At 44.4% G+C, this 10,302-nt stretch overlaps 1 protein-coding gene across 2 annotated transcripts in view; it reads right to left on the reverse strand.

Annotated features, from left to right (window-relative positions):
- The window catches only part of LOC140134635 (uncharacterized), a 52,534-nt gene extending 43,086 nt beyond the window's left edge, over nucleotides 1–9,448 (reverse strand). The window contains exon 1 of one of the 2 annotated variants that reach the window (XM_072155092.1): nucleotides 9,366–9,448. The gene's annotated coding sequence lies outside the window, so the exon portion shown is untranslated. The remainder of the gene's footprint in view (nucleotides 1–9,365) is intronic. The other variant, XM_072155093.1, reaches the window with a different exon arrangement.
- Nucleotides 9,449–10,302: the final 854 nt, after the last annotated feature.

The following is a 10,302-nucleotide window of genomic DNA, read 5'->3' on the forward strand; positions in this document are numbered from 1 at the left end:
CCAGAACTGGTAGTCAGGTCAGTCAGCTTCCTCAAGTCTACAATGAGGAGTGGACGTGGATGTCTGATATCTGTCAGGTGCTGAGTAACTTTGAGGAGTCAACACAGATGGTCAGTGGCGATGCCGCCATCATCAGCCTCACCATCCCGCTGCTTGGCCTGTTGAAAAACTCTCTGGTCAGCATGAAGTCGGAAGCTTTGCGCTCGTCACAAGAGACGGGGGAAGAATATTCCCTTGTTGATAGCCAAAGCACCCTGAGGTCTGTTTCTCAGCGCATATCGGAGGAGGTGGAGGTGGAGGAGGATGAGGAGGAAGAGGAGGAGAATGTTGGCGAGACACAAGAGGGGACCATTGTTGAGTCCTTCACTGTTCAGCGTGTATGGGCAGAAGAAGAGGAGTTGGAGGAGTTGGAGGAGGAGGAAATGGACAGTCAGGCCAGTGAGGGGAGTGAATTCTTACGCGTTGGTACTCTGGCGCATATGGCAGATTTCATGCTAGGCTGCCTATCCCGTGACCCTCGCGTTCAAAGAATTTATTCCAGCACCGATTACTGGGTGTTCACTCTCCTGGACCCACGGTACAAGCAAAATCTTGCCACTCTCATCCCTGCAGAGGAAAGGAGTGTGAGAATGCATGAATACCAGCAGGCCCTGGTGCACAAGCTGAAACAGTATTTCCCTTCTGACAGCGCTAGCGGCAGAGTGCGTAGTTCTGCGGGACAAGTAGCGAGGGAGAGTAGGCGAGCAGGCAGCTTGTCCAGCACTGGCAAGGGTACGCTTTACAAGGCTTTTGCCAGCTTTATGTCACCCCAGCAAGACACTGTCACCTGTCCCCAGTCTCGGCAGAGTAGGGCTGATCTTTACAGAAAGATGGTGAGGGAGTACGTAGCTGACCATACCATCGTCCTAAATGATCACACAGCTCCCTACAACTACTGGGTTTCAAAGCTGGACATGTGGCACGAACTGGCGCTGTACGCCTTGGAGGTTCTTGCCTGCCCTGCCGCTAGCGTCTTGTCCGAGCGGGTTTTCAGTGCAGCTGGTGGCATCATCACCGATAAGCGTACACGCCTGTCGACTGACAGCGCTGACAGGCTGACGCTTATTAAAATGAATAAAGGCTGGATTTCTCAGAATTTCCAATCTCCACCAGGTGAAGGAAGCTCAACCTGAATAATTGATCCACTCCTCCTCCTCCTCCTCATTTTCCTCCTTCTCCTCCTCTTTGTACAGTAAAGCAGAGGAAAATGGCTATTTTTTGACAGGGCCCACTGGCTCTTGCTATACTTCATGCATTTAATTTTTCTGGAGGGCCACCTACCCGGTCCTCTGTTTGAAACAATTTTTGTGAGTGCCACATACAGGCACTCAATCTATTCCATTTTTCTGGAGGGCCACCTACCCGGTCCTCTGGTTTGAACAATTTTTGGGACTGCCACATACAGGCACTCAATCTATTCCATTTTACTGGAGGGCCACCTACCTGCTCCTCTGGTTTGAAGAATTTTTGGGACTGCCACATACAGGCACTCAATCTATTCCATTTTACTGGAGGGCCACCTACCTGCTCCTCTGGTTTGAAACATTTTTGGGACTGCCACATACAGGCACTCAATCTATCCCATTTTACTGGAGGGCCACCTACCTGCTCCTCTGGTTTGAACAATTTTTGGGACTGCCACATACAGGCACTCAATCTATTCCATTTTACTGGAGGGCCACCTACCTGCTCCTCTGGTTTGAAACATTTTTGGGACTGCCACATACAGGCACTCAATCTATCCCATTTTACTGGAGGGCCACCTACCTGCTCCTCTGGTTTGAAACATTTTTGGGACTGCCACATACAGGCACTCAATCTATCCCATTTTACTGGAGGGCCACCTACCTGCTCCTCTGGTTTGAAACATTTTTGGGACTGCCACATACAGGCACTCAATCTATTCCATTTTACTGCAGGGCCACCTACCTGCTCCTCTGGTTTGAACAATTTTTGGGACTGCCACATACAGGCACTCAATCTATTCCATTTTACTGGAGGGCCACCTACCTGCTCCTCTGGTTTGAAGAATTTTTGGGACTGCCACATACAGGCACTCAATCTATTCCATTTTACTGGAGGGCCACCTACCTGCTCCTCTGGTTTGAAACATTTTTGGGACTGCCACATACAGGCACTCAATCTATCCCATTTTACTGGAGGGCCACCTACCTGCTCCTCTGGTTTGAACAATTTTTGGGACTGCCACATACAGGCACTCAATCTATTCCATTTTACTGGAGGGCCACCTACCTGCTCCTCTGGTTTGAAACATTTTTGGGACTGCCACATACAGGCACTCAATCTATCCCATTTTACTGGAGGGCCACCTACCTGCTCCTCTGGTTTGAAACATTTTTGGGACTGCCACATACAGGCACTCAATCTATCCCATTTTACTGGAGGGCCACCTACCTGCTCCTCTGGTTTGAAACATTTTTGGGACTGCCACATACAGGCACTCAATCTATTCCATTTTACTGCAGGGCCACCTACCTGCTCCTCTGGTTTGAAACATTTTTGGGACTGCCACATACAGGCACTCAATCTATCCCATTTTACTGGAGGGCCACCTACCTGCTCCTCTGGTTTGAAACATTTTTGGGACTGCCACATACAGGCACTCAATCTATCCCATTTTACTGGAGGGCCACCTACCTGCTCCTCTGGTTTGAAACATTTTTGGGACTGCCACATACAGGCACTCAATCTATTCCATTTTACTGCAGGGCCACCTACCTGCTCCTCTGGTTTGAACAATTTTTGGGACTGCCACATACAGGCACTCAATCTATTCCATTTTACTGGAGGGCCACCTACCTGCTCCTCTGGTTTGAACAATTTTTGGGACTGCCACATACAGGCACTCAATCTATCCCATTTTACTGGAGGGCCACCTACCTGCTCCTCTGGTTTGAAAAATGTTTGGGACTGCCACATACAGGCACTATCCAAATTAAATTGTCTCCATAGCAGCCTCCACACGTTGTCTCCATTCCTACCTCCAAAAGTCGTCCATATAGCTGCCTCCATACATCGTCCCTTTATCAAACGAGGTGTGTCAGGCAGAAATTTGGGTTGTTTTCATGGATTCCACATCAAAGTTGTTAACTTTGTCGCCACCCTGCTGTGTAATCCACAAAATATACTTGCAAACTTTTACCATTTAGGGATATTATTTCAGCGCTTCTTGCGCATCTGTTTACATTCCCCTCACCCGCCATATCCTAAACTTATAAGAACGCTACTACACTTGATCTTATACAAAAGTGCTGTTTGGGGAGTAGCCTAGAGACAGGGGCTTGGATTTGCGAAAGCTCGCCTGGCAGCGGAGCGCCAGCTCCATGCGCATCATGCGCTTCTTGCGCATCTGTTTACATTCCCCTCACCCGGCATATCCTAAACTTATAAGAACGCTACTACACTTGATCTTATACAAAAGGTTCTTAGAAGTGCTGTTTGGGGAGTAGCCTAGAGACAGGGGCTTGGATTGGCGAAAACTCGCCTGGCAGCGGAGCGCCAGCTCCATGCCAAGATCCAACTAACATAGTTTTAACTGCAGCACCTTTAATCTACTACTAGTTCACTGCCTCCATACATGGTCCCCTTATCAAACGAGCTGTGTCAGGCAGAATTTTGGGTTGTTTTCATGGCTTCCATGTTAACTTTGTCGCCACCCTGCTGTGTAATCCACAAAATATACTGGCAAACTTTTATCATGTACCGATATTATTTGAGCACTTCTTGCTCACCTCCTTTGGTTCCTCTCTGCCACCCATTGGTTTGAAGCCTGAGTCCATTTAGGGTATGTCGCCATGACACTCTCTAGCCTGCTGCCGCTGCCTCTGCATGCCGTCCCCTATAGTGTCAGGGTCAATTATTGCATGTTTTAGATGCTATCTAGCTTCATTCTGTCACTCTGTCATGGCCATGCTGTTGCCCATAATTTTGGCATAATGGTGCGATTAGGCAGCCTCAGAGGCATCCATGCATGCTGCCCCTGCTGTTTCCTGTCCATTTCCGTGGTGTTTCCATCCTTTTCTGAGGTTCCCAGGTGTTTGGCCAAGCTTCCCTGTGCAGAGCCTTGGTCCCCTTGAAAAATGCTCGAGTCTCCCATTGACTTCAATGGGGTTCGTTATTCGAGACGAGCACTCGAGCATCGGGAAAAGTTCGTCTCGAATAACGAGTACCCGAGCATTTTAGTGTTCGCTCATCTCTAACTATTACATTTTCAGGATTTTTAACAAAATCAGGCAAAATCTGGGATAACTCCAGACTGTTGGTGACTATAGCATTATCTTATACAGGCAGTCCCCTGGTTACATACAAGATAGGGTCTGTAGGTTTGTTCTTAAGTTGAGTTTGTTTGTAAGTCGGAACTGTATATTTTATAATTGCATCCCCAGCCAAAATTATTTAGTGACAATTGGATTTTAAAAATGCTTGATTGTCATAAGAACCAGGATTAACACTAAAGCTTCATTACAGACACCTGTGATATCTGTTATAGCTGTTCATTGTAGCCTAAGGCTAAAGTACAATAAATTACCAACAACTGGAGGTCCGTTTGTAACTAGGGGTCGTCTGTAAGTCAGGTGTTCTTAAGTAGGGGACCGCCTGTAAATGGTCAAAATGGTCAAAAATAACTACCGTATGTATTCTGACAATTTCTGTCCTGAAAATAACCAACTTGGCTTAAACTCGTGTGGATACGATAGTTACAATGGTTACAAATAACATCTAAAAGGGGAACTTTTACTTAGGGGCAGAGGAATAGTAGGGCTGAAACAAGACCAGGACAATCAGGTCCAGCGAGGTTCTCCCCGTTTCAAGGAAGGTCGTTGCACCAGAAAGACAACAAACAAAATTCCGACCTCCATGGAATGTAATAAATGTATTATTGTAAGGAAGAATAAATGTAAAGAGTTGGTAGTACATCAGAGGGTTTGGGGTCACCAGAATGGACAGAGGTTGACTCTCTTACACTATACCCTAGAGGAGGTCAGCCACTACTTGCCAGTCATGAGGTCCCTCTCTCTCTCGTCTTGCACCTTCCACCACTACCCACCAGTGACTCAACATACAAGAACACTGGGGCGTGGCAGGTAATCCTACATTGGTAAAATGGGGACTTTCCCATCACAAAATATTTACAAGACAGTCCCATCCTGGATCGGAGCATAGGTGTGTCTGCCATTTATTCTGGGAACTCAATGGTAGGGTAGTTAAGGGGTCATCCCTTACTTATTTCTACTCAACTGTGTTGACTTTCTTCATCCACACAGTGGGCAACCCAGCAATATCATCTTATTATTAATATTATTTAAAGGGGTTGTACTTACTAACGTAATCTGATGAGTGAGGTTCCAACAGTTGGAATCCCTTTGATTGTAAGAACAGAGATCACATTCCCACTAATAAAAGGTTCTCTCTGTCTCACCTTATCTGGATAGGGGATAGTAAAAAGAATTTGGTACAACACCTTTAAAGTTTTTTATGACAGCTCTGATGTACTGCCGCCGGTTAACGCAGGTTACACTACCATATACTAAATACACTCAGATAAGGATCTGTCTGCAACTCAGCTGTCACACCCCGGGCTGTGTGCAATATTATTTCTAGACTAAAATTATGATATTTAAAGCAAAGTTATCAGACCGGTAATGTCTATTCAGTAATAAGTAAGTAGGTTCTAAAAAGCTTAAAGGACATTTACCACCAGGATGATGGACTGTAAACCGAGCACACTGATATACTGGTGTGTGGCCCCCTCATTAGTTTCTTATGCCCTTGCTTTAAGAAATAAAGGTTTTAAAAATTATGCAAATAAAGCTGAGGGGCTCCAGACTCCATTGACGTGAACGGATTTTTTTTGTAAAAACAAGGTCCTAAGAAGCTAAAAGAAGAGCTGATCCTGCACACACCAGTATGTCAGTGCTTGGTTTACAATCCTTCATCCTGGTAGTAGATGTCCTTTAATTTTCTAGGACCTTTATCAAAAATTGTTGACAATCTTGGCCTTGACAAAATCTTGGCATTTTCCCCGCCTTGTCGCCTCCCCCCAGGTCTGTGTCGCATGAAAGCCTGCGACAAAATCCGATCGCGTGCGACACAATCCCCTTTTAAATACGGCGCAAATCTGAAAACGGCGGAATATCTGACGTTTGTGTGCTCCGCGGACCCTTATTAAATGAGCCCCAATATGTTTAGCCTTGGGTAAACAGGGCGACTATTGCAATTGTTTTAGTGTAGTGGGTGAAACAGTAATGTAGGTGTCTAATTATTTTATAAAATTTTGTGATTGTATGTGTTTTGACTTCATGTGTTCCCCTTGAGGTCATAAAAAACCGCTGGAGGTTTTAAAATGTAATTTTTTTTTTCTTTTACAAGTTTTCCCCTCTTTTCTCCGCTTGTAAGGAAAGAACCGTCTATGAGGGTGAAAGTTTGGGTCAGAGACGTTGATACAGACTCCGGACTTGTACCAGCTGACAGGGGGCAGTCCCAGAGGAGTTAACAAGAGAACTTTCTCTTTTTGGGGACAAATTTTGGACTAAAGTACAGCTATGTCAAACCAAAACCAGGATACTCAGGTACAATGACCCGGAGTTGTTTTAACAGAACCTTCAGGTTTCCTAGGAGGTAGCAACAAAGAAAATACAACAAAGTGTCTTCTAATGGATGTAAGAGGTGGGTAGTTGTATGTTCTACAATCTCACAGTCTGAGTGGGTTGTGTGGGTCACCAGAATTCAGTGAGTCCAATCTCTGTATTCGGCCCATCGGTCAAGTAAATTATACCTATATGCCCTTGTTGGTAACGTTTCTTGCATACATGCACGTTGAATGAAGTATGTATGATGCAAGAAACGTTACCAACGTACCAGCACCTCCCATTCCTAGGGTTGACTTTTGATGCCCTGCCCTGAATCATGGAGGGTGCCCCAGACTCCATGGCCGCTGAAAAATTAATATTGCCCTATATTCAGGACACAGATTTCTTCGAATAATGGCAGGGATATGATGTAGAACCAAATTGGTTTGACAGGTTCAATTGCAACTTGGTAAAGTCCCTAATGCACCCACGAACAATGTTTTAGGTTCTAACAAGCTTCATTTTCCTGAAGTTTAACCAAAGACTCAGGGCAATCTTGACCGGCTCCAAATTGTTGGAAACTGTTGGAAATGTCTCCAACATGACCACCCACATTACTATTCAAAATTACAAAGGCAATGTCAAAAGAGAAGTGAGAAAAGTCAAAAGAAGGTCTACCATCTTAGTAGACCTTTTAGTAGAGTGTCCAGTTTCCAAGGAGGTAGGTACATGGAAAAGAAACAACAAAGCAGCTTCTCACCAGATTAGACCTAAACACTTTCATTTGAGAAGTAGTAACATGCTCTAATGCAAGCGTTTAGGTCTAAGTAAATAGAGAGTTAGTATTCAGCAATGCATTTCAAAATGCAATCAAGCGCAATGTATGTACATGAACTCGGAGGGTTGTGGGTCACCAGAAAAGGGGTCAACTCAATTGTACTTCTTTAAAGGTGCAGTACCATTACCTCAAACTTCATTAGCTTCTCACAGCTGCCAATTCACCTCATTGGGTTGCACCTCCAACTTCTGCTACAACTTGCCTATGGCGCGTGGCAGAAGTTGTCATTTTTTTTGGCACAAGTCTCATCCTTTTCATCCAAACAAAATATTACATAAAGCCGTGTGCTTGTGGCCCTCACTTATTACCTAAACGCTTTTGTTCTGGAACTAGCAACATGTGTTTTGATGACACATCCTGCCAGTATCTAGAACCCAAGACTTGAGGGTCTGCAATCAAGAGTCACTTCTGCTCTTAAATTGAGTTTTGAAACACAACGTGTGTACTTGGCCAACAGAGGGTTGTGGGTCACCAGTATGGACAGGGGTCAATTCTCTTAAAGGAAACCTACCATACCTTTACCTTGGGGTATGTAAGCTGATGCTGGAGGTGATCTTGTGAAGGTAGATAAATGCGCAGTTTCTCCAAAAATTCTATATTTTCACTAATCAAATGACCCCATTTGGCGCACCAGGAGTCTTGGTGCTTGGCTACGATCATGGTAATGCACGCGCCTTGCATGTGTGAAACTGCTCCTCGCTCCCGAGAGCCTGTGACGTCACCGAGCTCCCGGAAAGCACTGGGGCATGCACATTGTTTTGCATGGCCACAATACAAAGCCGTGTGAAGTTAAGATACAGTGCGCATGCCCCAATGCTTTCCGGCAGCTTGGTGACGTCACTGGCTCTCGGAAGCGAGGAGCAGTTTCACACATGCAAGGCGCGTGCATTACCATGATCGTGGCCAAGCACCGAGACTCCCGGTGCACCAAATGGGGTCATTTGATTAGTGAATAAATAGATTTTTTGGAGAAACTGCGCATATATCTGCCTTCACAAGATCACCTCCAGCATCAGCTTACATACCCCAAGGTAAAGGTATGATTAGGTCAAAATGACCATTTTCAAGTGGTAGGTTTCCTTTAAACTGTACATTGGTAGGGGGCACTCTTGCATTTTGGACACTTCTGTTTCTGTTAGTAGTCAGGTCCTCATTACCTAAAACTTTATTACCTGCTCACAGCTGCCAACTTACCTCATTACCTCCCACCTATCCCTCAAAGATGCCAACTTATAAGCGAGGTTTCCTGCCTATAGCGCATGGCAGGAGCTGTTACATTGCTTCTCATTCCATTTTACCCAAACTAAATGCTCCTTTCTTGATACGTCACACTTTTATAATACATTTTAACCCCTAACTAACCCCTTAACCTCTACTGTGCCAAAACTGTCACATTACACCAGACTATACTAAAACAGAAAGTAAAACACAGTGAAGAAAGGGAACAGCGGCGGCCTACCAGCAATATCGGGGACGGAGATCTACAGTGAGGAATAAAATTTGCCCTGAGCCTTATTTTTAACTACCTAGGGGTGAGATACATCACAGAATCACCATCCCCCGGACTAGGATGAAAGAATTTATTTTAATAATCAAAGTCAATTTTCACTTAAATCTAGTCACATGACAATGAGTGTCCAGATCCGGTGCCGTAGCTGGAGGGGCTTCACTTGGGAAACATGTAACTTGTTATTGTCCCCCGAAGCCATTATATCCATAAAAACAAGTAGAAAGACGTGCAAACCCTGAACCAGGAAGTGGCCAAGCCTCAGCTCTGCAGTGTAGGACGTGATTTAGTAAAGACTTAGTAAAAGTTCTCTTCTAACCGTAACCACAACAAGCCAGAAAGACCCCCATACTACAGAAACACCGAGATGACAGGTGAGCGGAGGACTTACCTCTACCTCAGGGCCACAAAGTTTTTCGTCTCTCTCTGCAGATAGAGAATCAGGAAGTCGTCACTGTAATCTGACCCCCCCCCCTCTCCACAGTAACCCATTAACAGCCTGACCCGTGTTTAGCTGCCCACATATTCAACTATAAACATTTTTACTAATTCAGCTTAATATGGAAGTGAAATACCTATTACTTTTACTGTTACCGTTTATTCTTTTTATATAAAAAGCTTTTTTTAAGGATCAACATCTGCAAAAAGTTTGTATGTTCTCTCTGTGGTTGCGTGGGTTTCCTCCTGATCCTCCGGTTTCCTCCCACACTCCAAAATATACTGGTAGGTTGATTAGTTTGTGAGCCCCATTGGAGACAGGGACTGATTTGGCAGACTCTGTGCAGCGCTGCGTAATCTGTGTGCTCTATATAAATAGAGGAATTATTATTATTATTATTTTTATTATTAATATCATTATTATTATTCATAAGAAAAAGCTTTCTCTTTTATAGTTTGTTAGATTAATTTTTTTTTTTTTTTTTACATTTTTACTTCACAACTTGGACACTTGATCAATAATTTAATAAACTACATATAAGATATAAAGTATCTTATGGGAAGGACCTAATAGATGTGCTAAGATGCTCCAGAGATGGGTGATTAGGGAAATGTCTTATGTATATATCATAATGAACATTAAGATTGATTATTAACCCAATGTGCAAAGTTTTGACTAGTGAAAAGAAATGAGCCCACCCTTGAAAATTCGGATTCAGCCAAACATCTACCTGTAACACCCGCGATCAGTGTTGGCCCTGCTAGAGCCAAACCCTAAAGTCTGGAGTCCTGTCCAGAGGACCATAACCCACAAAGATTGGTGCAAACCTAGACTTTGCAGTTTGGTTCCACTAAACAGCAGGGGTGAACCTAAACATTGTCCTGGCTGA

The sequence above is a fragment of the Engystomops pustulosus genome, chromosome 6, assembly GCF_040894005.1.
Source record: "Engystomops pustulosus chromosome 6, aEngPut4.maternal, whole genome shotgun sequence".
Taxonomy (NCBI): domain Eukaryota; kingdom Metazoa; phylum Chordata; class Amphibia; order Anura; family Leptodactylidae; genus Engystomops; species Engystomops pustulosus.